Source organism: Gordionus sp. m RMFG-2023, chromosome 5 (assembly GCF_954871325.1).
Source record: "Gordionus sp. m RMFG-2023 chromosome 5, tfGorSpeb1-WG-v2, whole genome shotgun sequence".
Lineage (NCBI taxonomy): Eukaryota > Metazoa > Nematomorpha > Gordioida > Chordodea > Parachordodidae > Gordionus > Gordionus sp. m RMFG-2023.
Genome location: NC_088779.1, coordinates 10,892,368 through 10,907,246, shown reverse-complemented (window position 1 = coordinate 10,907,246; position 14,879 = coordinate 10,892,368). Strand labels below are relative to the sequence as shown.

The window sequence follows — 14,879 nt, the reverse complement described above, 5'->3', positions numbered from 1 at the left end:
ACAAATTATAAATCAATGTGTAGCCCATCCCTCATTTACAAGATAAAAAAAAGCGTAGTACTCTACATAAAATATTTTGGGAGTTATGATTAGTTATGTCAAATTACTCCCAAGTAAAGTGATAAAAATAATATTTGACACATATTTATTGTTGTATCATATAAAGTACTTATCATAATTAGCACATTTAGAATATGCCCATTTAAGGCACATTATAAGGTATGTTATATTTTTTTAGCAGATAAATTTAATGAAGTATTTGTTATTTTGTGTTTTATAGTTACATCAATTATACTTACATCTCTAAGTATGGATTTACTTATAATTTCTCATTATTTTAATACAATAAAAATTATAGTAAATGAATGAATAAAAATTTAATGTGAATAATTATATACTTTAATTTTAACCGTTTTACCCATAACTGCTTTACCCCAAGGTGACATATATTATAAATATCGTTATTGCATGACTTCTAGTATAGCTATAAACGTCAAATAAATTTTATTTTATAGCTAATACATTAAGGAACATGTGTGCCAAAATTATATCCTGAGGATATGTATATTTTACTAAAAGCAAAATATACTAAATAATGATCTTTATAATTTATGGGTAAAAAAGAGATTTTTGACAAAATATATAAAACTAGGTATGTTTTTTGAAAGATGAACATTAAGAAATTAGATATAAAAATACAACTTCACATCAAATTTAAAATCTATGTGCTCAAGGGTTAAAAAGTTATTCGCGTTAACATTGTTACCACATCATTCGCTTTACTCCAGTATCCCTTATCCTAGCCTCTTTTCTGTATTATGGGGAAAACTCGGATACCCTTCCTTTGTTATACAACCCCCCCCCCCACCCCAGAAAGAGGGGTCTCATTAATTTCCAATTTTCTAAGATTATTTTTCATTTTTAAAAATAATAAAATATTTTATTTTATCTAATTCTAATATCTAACAACGAGCAAGACCAACAGAACACAGCCAAATGATAGGTAATTAAGTATGTTGTTCATGTGGTAGGCAATCAATCCAACCATATTACGCATATTTTTCCAATTAAAATGGTAATATACCAAGAAAATGTTGTATAATAATAATTTAAAAAAAATTATTTTCCATGATAAAAAAAAATAAGGAATTTTATCAAAATAACTTTTTCAAAAATATTGAAAAATTGCCTAAAGTTTATTTTTTATAAATTACAATTCACTCACAATTTTCATTTTTTTAAAAAATAATATATGGTTTACGATGGTGTTGAAATTTTTAGATTTATATTTTGAATTGAAGTTGTTGTTATGGTTAAATAAAAAGTTGAACATAAGCGACAAATAGAGAACGAGTTAAAGATTGAAGATGCTTTTATTTGCGCTTGCAATAGCAACTATTAAAAAAGAACAACTATATTATATATTATTTTTCTTTACTTTTAAAAAATTATAATAATTATAATGTAGAAAAGAAACTGTAAAGAAAAGTATTTTTCATACCTTTTCCTTTGATTTAAAAATATAAGATGGTTATAAAATATTATTTCAAAAGAGAAAAAGTATTATTTATAATTATAATATATATATAGAGCAATAAATTTCATTGTAAGTGACCTAGTGGAATATCTTAATTAATGTGGGAAAGGAGGGGGCAAGGAGGATTCTGATTTTGGCCCCTTTCCCTAGTTGAATTTTATTTACACATGCTCATTTTTAAATATTTCTACAATTGCAAAGTTAAATGTAGAAAATTTATTTTTAGTATTATAAAGTTTGTTAGGAAGCCCCCAAATAAATTTGTTTGAAAAATTGAAATAATTTGGCAGTAGAATATGGGCTTATTATTTCATAAAATTTAATCTCTAAGCGTTTCAGTATTTTCTGCATGGATTACTTTTGAATTTGAAGGAGAGCTTGATTATATCTGAGTATGCTAATTAGAAGGAGAGGAGATTGGGGGGGGGGGGGGGGTTCGATTGATTCAAAGATAAAAATTTGCAATTCTTTTATTTTCACAGCAAATTTTTATACCGGACCAAACAAAATATGAGCCATCTGATCTCGAATACATGTAAATTTACATTCAGATATAATATAGAAAAAGCCTAAGAAAAAATAAGATATATTTTAAAAGATATAACATAGTTTAAAAAAAATACACCATTATACTAGGTTTGGGCTTCGCTCTGGTCGCGCCATTATGGTAACAACTAAAACATATTTGGTATTATGAGGCAGTACGAGTGGTACTAATATTAAAAATTTTCGTAATTATAGTTTTGGAGTCACTCTCAATTAAGTAATGGATGATGGCCAGATTTAGATGGTTTTATTTAATATATTATTTTTATCTTGTTTTATTTATATCAATCAAAATAATATACTAACTCTCAATGAATTCCAGTTGTTATATAATGATGGATTATGGTATTTAGTGTGAAGACAAATCAATAAGAAAAATATAATATAATAAATCAAATGAAGAATAGGATGGGGGGGGGGGGCAAAAGAAATTAATTTACATTATTTGGTTTTCACTTCCAATAAAATACTATTTTATTAATATTTCTTAATTGGCCTAATTCTATTTAAAATAATTGGATTCGGGCCGGGCCTAATATTTTTAAAAAATTTCGGGCCGGGTGGGGTCGGACCTTAGAAATTTTATTAAATATATCTAAATTTAACAATTTTATATTGAATTTTTTATGTAAAATAAAAATTTTTGATTTAATTTATTGAAACTAAACGCTATATAACATATATCTTTTATTTTAGGTAATTATAAAAATTAATTTCTATATTTAAATAAATTCGGGCCTGGCCGGGCCGGTAAATTTTTTTAAAATAAATTTCGGGTTCGGGCCGGGCCGGCAAAACTTTTTAAAAAAAATTCGGGTTCGGGCCGGGCCGGCAAAACTTTATTTAAAAAAATTTCGGGCCGGGCCGTGCTTGAAAAATTAGGCCCGATGCAGATCACTAATACATATCACGAACTGTATTAAGATACTTCAAGTCAAGTATATTTATCAAGATACTTTAAAAAAGTAATTTTTAAAAACTCGGATTTTGAACCCCATATCATGGTTAAATACTAATTTCGATATCGATCAATTAGATATTATAAAGTATAAAATTGATAATACTTTGAATTGTATAATTATTAATTAATAATAAGTCAATTTAATGACAATAAAACTAAAAAGGATATCGTAGTTTTTTGTAATCACGAGATTGTATTTAAATTTGTCATAAATTTAGTCATTCTAAAATAAAAATATATATACATACCTTTTCTTATACATTATTTATCTCATTTAAAATAATCGAAGGTAAACCGAAATAACCTTAATAATTTTTCTAATAGTGGATCAACTTTTACTTTTTAAATACTATTTTGTTTTAAATATCGTAGGTCCTATTCATAGTGATAAGCGCAAAGATGGTCAAGCCATGCAATGATCATTAAACGATAAGAATAGTTGCATTATTTATTTTAGAATTTTAGCGGCCCTTTATACTAGAGATAAGATTTTGAATTATAATTCAAGACAATTTTTTTAATAAACACATTCACTGAAAAGTTATTATGACAAAGAAGGCTTTAGCTTTTTTTTAGCTAATCAAATTACTCATATTAAACTAAAACTTTTATTTATTTTTATAATTCTAAAAAAAAAATTTTAATTTCGTAAAAATTCCAAAGCCCTTATATAAAATTCTTGTAATTTTTCCAAAAACCCTTATATAAACTTTCGTAAATTAAGTTTGTTTTTTTTTGTTTCCCACCTATAGGCTTTAATGATGATGGATAGACTATTTACTCTAATGATGGATGAGGATTAAATTATTAACGGGCGCCACTATAAAAATAAAATTACTATATTGTAGAAAAAGAAATACTAATAAATTAAATAAATATGTAATTTTTAATTTATTTAAAAAAAAAATTATTCAGATAAAAATAATTTTGCATATAAATATCATTATTTTATCATATTTACACTATTTCTTTATTAAATCTTCTTCCATAAATAAGAATTTTTAAAAGTATCGTTAAAGTTGAGTATTTCTAACGAGATTTTAGTATGATTATAGTTAAATGGCTTATTTATCTGATGGCATGGTAAATTTTTTTAAATTCGCCGACTTCACCTTACTTTTTAAACTTTTGATTAAACTATAAATTAATTTTTAAATTATTTATTATATCGCGATAATATACTTCTGTTTTACGTAATATCTCCAAAAATCTTTAAAAAATATATTGATGGATGCTATAAAATTTAACACTTATATTTCAATTGAGTTTTTTTAGAAAATATTAAGAATGGGAGATTTCTTAAATATTCCGATCATACATTCCCATATTAGAAATATTTAAAAAATCTCTTTTCATTTTTGCCGATTTTTTAAAATCAATTGAAATATATTAAAAATTTTCTTCTTGTTTAAGATCCAGAGCTTAAAAAAAAAATTGTAGCGATTTTATAGTTAGTATTTAGGAAATTTGATTTATAATTTTTCTTTTTTAAAAACAAATCAAAAGATTTTTGCTCAAAATTTTTTGAAGATTTTTTTCCACGCTCTATACCTTATTTTTAGCAAAGTTTTGTAATTATTTGTTTTTAGCAAAGTTTTGTAATTATTTGTTTTTAGCACAAATTAATTATTATATCTATGTTTTAAAAAAAAAGACTATTTTATGAGTTTTAAAAGACCGACCGAGTGAGATTATCATATTATAAAAAAAAGTAATTTTTAAAAAGTCAAACTTCAATATTATAAAAAATATTTAAAAAAAAAATTATCTTCCAAAAGTTCAAATATTATTTTTCAAAAATAAAAAATAAATAGAATAAAACAATTTTGACTAACAATTAAAAAATTTAAAGACATACACATTTACCATGCTTAGACAAAAATGTAGTGCGACATCGCTATATTTTACGAAGCAATAAATGAAATTGTATTTGTCGGGTCGTTAAACATATAGGTGCCGCTATATATTTTAACTGTGAGTAAATGCATGGTTAGTAGAACAGGCGCCTTAGATTTAAAATTAAATAATTTATTCGTAAAAGGGCGCGAGGAGGAGAAGCGGGAGCTTATAGGTTATTCTAATCTGTTATCAGGCGCGTACGCAGCGGGGGGGGCAGGGGGACAAATCCCCCCCCCTCCCCCAAAGCCAAATAATGCAGATGCCGGATTATATTTTTCAAAAATATTATTGTTAATATTAATTTATATTTGTTAATATTTATTCTTATCTCATATATACATATATATATATATATATTTTATTTATCACATTCATCTACTAAGTTATTTTATCAATCAATTTCGATTTCAAGTTTTCCTTGGCGTAATTTACCTATTATTTTCAAATTTTAGTGGCTTAATATTTATCTAAATTTCTAATAAAATAATAATTATCTCTGAAACTCCTTGTCCAACAGGGAGAAAAAAATTGCAAGCTTGTCCAACGAGATCGAGTCTCCGCCACAGTAACAGCTATTTTGGAGTTAGAAGAGCTGATTATTAATGCTATTACTGAAATATCACAATGGCTTGAAAGAAATATTTCCTCAGAAGCAAGAAAATTATTGGATTCAATACTTATTCCAAATTTTTTTTCTCATTAGAATGTATTATTTAATTATACAACTATTTTATGTAATACTTTTAAAAACATAACATTGACTTGATTAAGAAGATGAGAATAGCGGAGAGCATTTTATTAGAACTCAAGGAAATAGAGCTAGTGTTGTTGAAGAATTTCATATTTTATATGTTATTGTTGAGTCAAAAGCAGAGCTACATGTTAAATATATGTCCCCCTCGACTTGCAGCAAGCAAGCTCATCATCAAAACATTAATATAGAATCAGTAGAAGAGTATTATAAAACAAATGTCCCCTCTCCCAACATTTTTCATATGGTGATAGAAAAAAAATATAAATATTTGTTATATTTTTATCATGAAGATGTTAAAATATCTTATGATGCCTTATTAGCTGAATAACTATGATTGAAAGATTAACTATGGTTGATACAGTCCCAAAAAATGCTATGGATGCTTTTTATTTCAAACACATTTTAGATTATACTCCCAATTATTAAAATGGTTATATAAATATTAGCAGCTCTTTAGTAAACTAATGAGAGAACATTCACTTTTTTAAGAAGAATAACAGAGCCTTGCAGAGGTACCATTTGCAGGACCAGGCCCAGATTTTATTTCAAAATTTTTTCCGGCCCGGGTTTTTTTTAAAAAAATTTTCAGGCCCGGCCCGGCTGGCTTAGCCCGAATTTTTTAAAATAAATTATATTTATTTTTGATATTTATAGCTAATAATGGCGATTTCAAATATTTGGTTTTAAAATATACAACTCGGCTCGGATATTTTTTCTTAAAAAATTTTCAGGCCCAGCCCGGGTGTTTTTTAAAAAAAAATTACGAGCCCGGCCCGGGTATATTTAAAAAAATTAAAATACGGTCCGGCTCAGGGGCCTGGCCTGCAAGTCTGTGAAAAACATACCTATGAAATACAACATCTGAAAGTAGATTGAATGATTTGGATCTTTTGAATATTCATAGACATTTAACGCCAAGCAAGGATTGATAATTGAAAAATTAGCTCAAAACATACAAAATACAATTATTCCTAAGAACATTTAAATTTTTTATACTTTATATATTTTAAAAGCTCAAAAAATTCAAATTTCAATTTTGGGTCATTTAGGTGATTCATATCGTGGGTTATATTCACTTTATATTTTATGATTCACATTTAAATTCCGGTTTATATATATAATTTTTTTAATTCACATTAGTTTAAAATTGTGTATTAGAAAAGTTATTAATCCTAATAAATTTATGCTTAGTATTTTTAATTAAAAATATTATTTCTTAAAAAAATTTATTATCCCCCCCCCCCAGACCAAATTCCTGGGTACGCGCCTGTCTGTTATATATTACTTTTTATTTTTTAGATAAAGATAATTTAATTTTTTTAAAAATTAAACAACAATACAAATTAAAAATTATAAACAATAAAACAAAGCTGCGGTTACTTAATAATTTATAAATTTATTTGCAATAGCAAGTTTAACACGACATAAAAAATGACATGTTATTTTTTTTTATGTTTTGTTGTTGTTGTTAAGATAAACATTAAATAATAAAAGTCGTAGGAAAAAAAAATATTTTTGTTAAAAAGGTATTAATTTTAGAAGTTAAATTCAAAATGACATAAATTATCATTATAATTATGATAATTAAAATTGTAATAATTTATACATTTATTTAAAACGTTCAATGTTACAATTCGTACAATGATAATATCTTGATCATTAGGTGTATTGCAAGTACTATAAATTCAAAAATTTATAATGCAAATTGTTTTAAATTTACTGGGTAAAAATATACACACATGATGGAATACTTTTTCCGCAAATTCATTCTTTCAAAATTAAAAAAACGCGAATGACGATAAATTTCGGACGATTATGTAAATTAATAATATCTAGACAAATTCGTGTATTGACTGCATGGGCGAAGCGAATTGACTAGCATATATGGGTACAGGATATATTTTTATATTATAAATAACTCACGTTTTGCGTTGTCTATAAAACAATACATTATTATTTCTAGGCCTAAACGGCAGAAATTTTTTAATTAAACAAGCATATTAAATATAAATAACTATAATTGATATGTCCTATATCTCGGTAAATGTTATATTCCAATATAAACGTTATATTTTAATAGAAAATTTTCATTTCTCTTATTTTTTACTAAGTGAAAATTGGTTATTGAGAACAAAAGTCTAGCCAAAAACTATATTTCCATATGAGGCTTATTCAAAATTGGATATGAATCGAATAATCGACATTCATATGATTAATAAAAATTTACTCTTCTTTGATTTCGAATAATTCGTTTTTTTTAAATAAAAATAACATAAAGTTGATAGATTAAGGTCATTAATGCAATGTATACTATTTTGCCAATTAATGTAAAATTCACATTATAAAATAGGATTTTAGCCCCAAAGAGAGACTCTGAGTTGATAAGATTTTATTCTTTTTTTGGATATTATTTTTATTGAACCAAATTCATTCATATTTACATGTTAAAAGAAAATTGAGATATATTTTAATTTTTATTATAGAGTGAAATTAAGGAGATTTAAATTTAAGTCGGTATAATATATTTATTGGTTGTGTCCCAAAACAGAATTTTTTTAAAAAAACTTTTAAATTTTAAAACTATAACGATTAAAATTTTCAAGTAAAAATTTTAGGAGGACTAAACTCTAACTAAGTGAAATGGCAACAGTTTTGCAAAATTCATTTTAAGTCAAACATTTTATGTTTATGCTGATAAGCGAATCTCAGGTTCATTTTGCTAGGTTTAAGCCATGCCTTGTATGGGATAAATTTTAATGTAATATTGTATGTATGGTGTTTTATATATATATATATATATATAAATATCGTTTATAATAACGAGTGAAACTTTATTATTGCTAACCTAATTCAAAATCCTGTTAGGACAAGAACTATTCAATACATAGCAATGCCAAATAAGATGATAATGGATGTGTGAAAGATATATTAAAACTAAAATTCTATTTAAGACAAATCTTTATAATTCTTTATTGGAGACAACAAATATACAATAAAAGCAATAAATTAAATATTGTTTATTTATACAAACTGATAAGTTATTCTAAAATTTAGCTTCTTTAGGCTAGATTTTTTTTCTCAATGTTAATTAGAGGAGGGAGAGAACACTTTATTTTTGAAAAAAGTGACTATATGTTTGAATACTTAAATGAAAATAAAATAATCAAATTCAAAATTCTTATGAGAGATTGTTCTATATCTTAATTGCATGAGAAAAGAAGGAATACGATTATTTTTACTTTATTCAAGAGATAGGATATGACCAAATAAAATTGATTGTTTTGCTCCTAGACATAAGAATAATATACAACTCTTGAATATAATTTATTCAAATTTTTTTTACCAGTTAAATTTTTAGATGTAAAATACCTATTTAAAGCTTTTTTACCCCCTTTCCCCCATTCAATTAGAATTAGTAAGAATGACACACTTATATTAAATTATATACCCTAAATGTTGGACATCAAATGTCTTGCTTCATTTATCTTTTCTTTAAGAAAATCTAAGCCTCCGACAACCAAGAAAAAACTTTACCAATCACTCTGTTCATCCTTATGTTACTAGTAACAATTAATCAGGTTTGGATATAGCTTCAGGTAAAAGATTTGGACCTCACTATTTAACAAAATATATATAAATTTTTAAATAAAAAGCTATTTAGTAAAAAATAATTAGAATAAATATGTTCTTGGCTATTACACCATTTAAATAGGCCATGTTGACATATAGTCAAGCTCTGCTTGAACTGACTCCTTTGAGGGCCTAACCTAGATAGGAGGTTAAATAATAGGTCTGTTGTTTTGAATTTATTTCATTTAAATAAGTACAACTAATCTGATTTCCATAGTGTAGAAACAAGATCAAATAATTGATTTTTTTAATATTATTTAGATGAGGACTTATAATTACCACATTTTAAAAACTTAAAATTGATTGAGATTAGCAAAATAAGAAAATCATGATAGATCTCTTAAATTTATTTAATAAAACTAAATTAATTGTATAGAACTATTTTGATGTTTTGTTTTCCCTAAAAAGACAATTATGTAAACCCAAACTTAAGATAAATATAATAATATTTAAATTTCAAGTAACAATAAATATCAAATAGAGAAAAATATTAAATTTATAAAGAGAAGAATAAATAAGAAATTTATCATATACCTTAATAATTATATTATAATAAATGTAAAATTCTAAATTTTATTCAAAAAAATAATATTTACCTGTAATTTAGAATGCAGACGAAATTTTCATATGAAAAATATTTTACGACAAAATATCGAAAAATAAATTTTCCCAATCAAAATTGTTTTAAATTATTTGTAGAGATAATAAAATATATAGATTTTAATGCAATACGATTATTTTATTAACTCTATTATATTCTTTAACTTAATTTAGATTAAAGTTTACCAACTTAAAAAATCTGATAAATACAATGTAACAATTGGTCAGGAGTGGTAACTGGCACCAAAATGATAATGCAATTGGAAGTGAATGTGAATAACATATCTCAATTTTAAAACTGTTATATCTATTGTTGTACTTTATGTTAAGCTTGGCAAGGAGTTAGACAAGATTTAACTAAAAAATTTAAGATTTTTATTTATAAAAATATATACAAAATATTTTAACTGCAAAGTACAATAAATTTCTACGCTTATATAGTTTACAAAATCTATCAAGTAATTTATATCGAATTATTGAGTTAATTTTATAAAACGAGTCCGCGAGGTTAAAGTAAATTTAATATAAAAAATTTTAAAAAATCAATCTTTTAGTTAATAGATAGCGATCAATTAGGACATCATAGCACTTTAGTTCCAAATTAATAAGCAATTTTAACCTAAACTATTTCACTTATACTAAAATATACATTCACAGATATATTCAATCTTTAATATATACATTCACAGTATTGTTAATCATATTTAATCGATTGCGATTATATTATAATTGATTCTATAGATGTTAGTAGTTAACCTCATCCAATATAATATTAATATAATCATTATAACCATATCTAATCGACGAATATAATAATTTATAATGTAGAAATAGTATATTTCAATATTTACATTACTACATTTCCCTTTTATTATTTGAAAGGAACGCCCACATCTCTTCAATTATTCCAATTGGTGGCTTTTGCCCCCCCCCTCTATTTGGTGTCTCATTCCACTTCCTCTGATCGCTACCCGCTATTACCGTTCAGTAGCACCTGCTACCACACGGCCATTTAATAAGTCAGGATGTATTCGCAGTATGCCATCTAGCGTCTCTATTATATATGAATATTACCCTCCTATCTTGAACTATTCCTCCTCTCCAGCTCTCATTGGTTTTGTTCCATATCCCATATTAACCAACGCAAATTCTCTAACACAGGAATGTGCGTCATGCTCGACATTGTTTATCATTAAATTTATTCATTTCATTTTCCACCTTTGGTCTAGCCCAATCTGGACTAGTTCATATCTGACTACCGAACATAATCTTCGCTGGCGACCTACTAGTCAAATTATGTTCTCCCAATACGCCTCTACTTTTTGGATCTTTACTTCTTGTGGATCACTAATTGGATTTCCACAGGCAGTATATCTTTTTCAGAATAGTTCGTTCCGCCTGCTCATTTGTCTTAAGGTGGTATGGCGTTGAATGTGGAAAATGTTGTTTTCTCACAATATAGCTTAAATTCTATGAAAATAAATTTAAGTCCATTGTCAGTTACAATGCTTTTAGGTACTCCAAAGGTAGCAAACCACTTTTTTTAATCTCGTTATCATATCCTTCATCGATGTGCTTCTCATCAGGCTTACCTCTGCCCATTTTGAATATGATTCTACTCCCAATAACCAATATAGAAAGTCAACCTGTCCTGCAAAAATCTATCTAGATGTATACTCTCCCATGGCTCTTTATTAATATTCCATTAGTATAAGAATAACTCCATTACGTTTAGTAGATTTTTTTGATGCTCAACACAAAGTTTAATATACCATTTGATGACCTCTTCCCACTTATGTTGTAATTGTGGTAATATTCAAATTTACTAGATTAAGAAAAACGAAAGATAGGCAAATTACTTTTAAACAAAATTACGAAACCGAAAGATATTCAAATCTACTCAAGAAAAAAGAAATAAATCTCGATGCAAATTGAGACTATGTAAATGTTGATTAAAGAAAAAGGATATATAATGGAGAAATTATGATGCGAAAAATTATTAATTTTTGTTTAACTTAGATTTTAATTTTTACTTTTTAATTTTTTACTTTTATTTTTCTTATAGTAATTTTATTTTTCTTATATTAATTTTATTTTTCTTGTATTAATTTTATTTTTCTTTTATTTTGATTATGTTTTTCACTTTGTATTTGATTATAGTTATTTATTTAATAAAGATTAATAATCATATTTTAGTATATATTTTTATTTTATATTTAGGTTCTTAAGTTCGTAATACAAAAACTCCAGATTGTGACAATGGTGCTGGAGAGAGGAGGCGACAGAGCAATTACAACTTTTCAGTCTAATGCAAATCAATATATACGGTGGGACAAGGAGACGTGTCAAACTGTATTCTTATACAAAAAAAACAAAAATTCCAGAAGAACATAAGAAAAATATGTAAATAAAAGTAGGAAAAATATTTAGAGAAATATTCTAAAAAGAAGAAAATTTATCTTTAAAAATAAAAATTGGATAAAAAAGAGATTTAGATTTATTTTTAAAGATGTATGTTGAAAAAGAAAAATTATTTTTATAAGATTATGTTTATGTAGGAATATAAAATCTAAAATTAAAAACAAAGAATTATAAAGGTAGCATTCATAGTAGATAAGATAAAAAGAAGTTTGTGTTTAGTAATTTAAAGGTGATAATTAGGAATTTTATATTTAGAAGTTACTGGTAAACTAAAACCATATGAATTTTGAAACTAATAGAGACTATGGTATTTTAGATTTTAAAATTATTATAAATTGATCACTAGAAATAACTATGACAAAGAAAAAGAAAAATAAATTGCGAAGATTAAAATTAAACTAATAGTTTGCTAAGATATAATAATTTAAAAATTGGCCGAATAAGATTAGAATATAAATTTATTGTTAGAAAATAGTTGAGGTTACAATAAAATTCTTATTGAAGATTTACGTTTAACTTTTATTTTAAGGGCTGCGAGAGATAAAACAGCCTCAAGGATTTGATATGTGAATGTAGTATAATATTAGGTTGTAGATTAACCAAAAATCTTCATAAAGAGAAACGGCTTTCGTCATTAGAAAATATATACAGCAATCGAGCTCAGTTAGAGATCGGATTTTTATTTTTTGAATCAAATAAGATTTTAAGGCAATTAGGCAACGTTATTCTAATTATAGTAAAAAGATAGAGAAATACTAAAAAAGAAATGATAAGATTTATTTTAAATTGTTTTAATCGGTTTTAGATAGAAGTAAATATCGTGCAGAATGAAGAAATAATTTTTTCTTAATAATGATATGGATATGAAATACTTCGGAAAAATAAAAAGACATTTTTTTGATAAAAATAAAAAGACATTTTTTTGATAAAAAAAAAAAGGTAGGAGAATTCAAGATGTTTTTAAAAGAAAAATTTTAGTGTTGTGAAATAAAAAGTACGTTTTTTTAAAACAAGTTGTGCTAGAATTATAGAATCATAATTTTGTGTTTTAATATTGATGATAGACATAATTGTGAGAATCATAAATTATATGGAATGAAATTGATGATAACAAAATTATGAGAATCAAATTCAGATAGAATGAAATTGATGAGACATAATTATGAGAATCATATTTTCAGATAGAATAAAATTGATGATAGACATAATTGTGAGAATCATAATTTATAATGGAACAAATTGATGATAGACACAATTATGAGAATCATAATTTCTGATGGAATGAAATTAATGATAGACATAATTGTGAGAATCATAGTTTATAAAGGAACAAATTGATGATAGACACAATTAAGAGAATTATAATTTCTGATGGAATGAAATTGATGATAGACATAATTATGAGAATCATATTTTCAGATAGAATTAAATTGATGATAGACATAATTATGAGAATCATATTTTCAGATAGAATAAAATTGATGATAATAATTGATTTGTATTTTAACAAGTCTCCGAGAGTTATTAGAATCATAATTTTGGTGTGTTGAGAAACAACGAGATTTGCGAGAAGATAAGTCAGTTGGTGAAAAAGAATAAAAAAAGATATTTATTCCAGTTTTTTTTGAACAATGGACGTGAACATCATAAAGAAAGAGAAACAGATATTTTAGTTTTCTTTAAAGAACGGGCGTGTACCACAAGATTACAAGATTATTTTTAAAAATTTAGAACTAAGATTTTATTTAGATTCCAGATATTCAAGAGAATTTTAGATATAGATTCAACGGTAGATAGACATGTTTGACAAAGGATGTGGATTGATAGCTAAAGGACGATTACCTACAAAGGGCTCAAGGAAGATATGGAGTTGGGCTTCATTGAGGGTAGAGGGGTGATAGAATTTGACATAATAGTATAATTGATTTAGCGTATTTTGACTATGTATTATAATTTTAAAATTTAATTTAGAGAAAAAAAAAGAGAAGTATATCGAAATTAAGCTATTTAATAGATTATGTGAGGAGAAATTAGATTAGAGACGATAACCTTATACATTAAGACAAAGTGGACATATGATATATTTTATTGCTATATTAGATTTGAGAATGAATGTAATAAAAAGTGATAAGGAAGTTATAAATTATTTCAGAAGTGATAAAGGGTTAAATAGATTATTTTAGGTAGATGTTTTAGATGCGATTACTCGAAACCTGAAGACAAAGATCAATGAAAATAAAGATATCTTAAGATAAAGTCGAGATCCTGGCAAGTGCAAACTGTCGTAGAAGACTTAGAAATCTAAAAGATCGATACAGTTACAAGAATTAGATGAAGGAGCTAAACAATTACAAGAGAACGTTGGAAACAAGAGACTAGATAGAACAGATAGTCAAGACGTTCACGATGCATTCGTTAATCGTTGACCAATATAGCCAGGTGTTTACTGAAACTCTAGTCTAAAATACAAAAGTCAACGATCATAGAGACAAGAATTGTGGAAACAATAGTAATCGCAGACAAATTATCGC

At 25.6% G+C, this 14,879-nt stretch overlaps 1 protein-coding gene across 1 annotated transcript in view; it reads right to left on the bottom strand.

The window, feature by feature from the left end:
- The window catches only part of LOC135929265 (uncharacterized), a 42,406-nt gene extending 32,436 nt beyond the window's left edge, over positions 1–9,970 (bottom strand). The window contains exon 1 of the mRNA XM_065465768.1: positions 9,924–9,970. The gene's annotated coding sequence lies outside the window, so the exon portion shown is untranslated. The remainder of the gene's footprint in view (positions 1–9,923) is intronic.
- Positions 9,971–14,879: the final 4,909 nt, after the last annotated feature.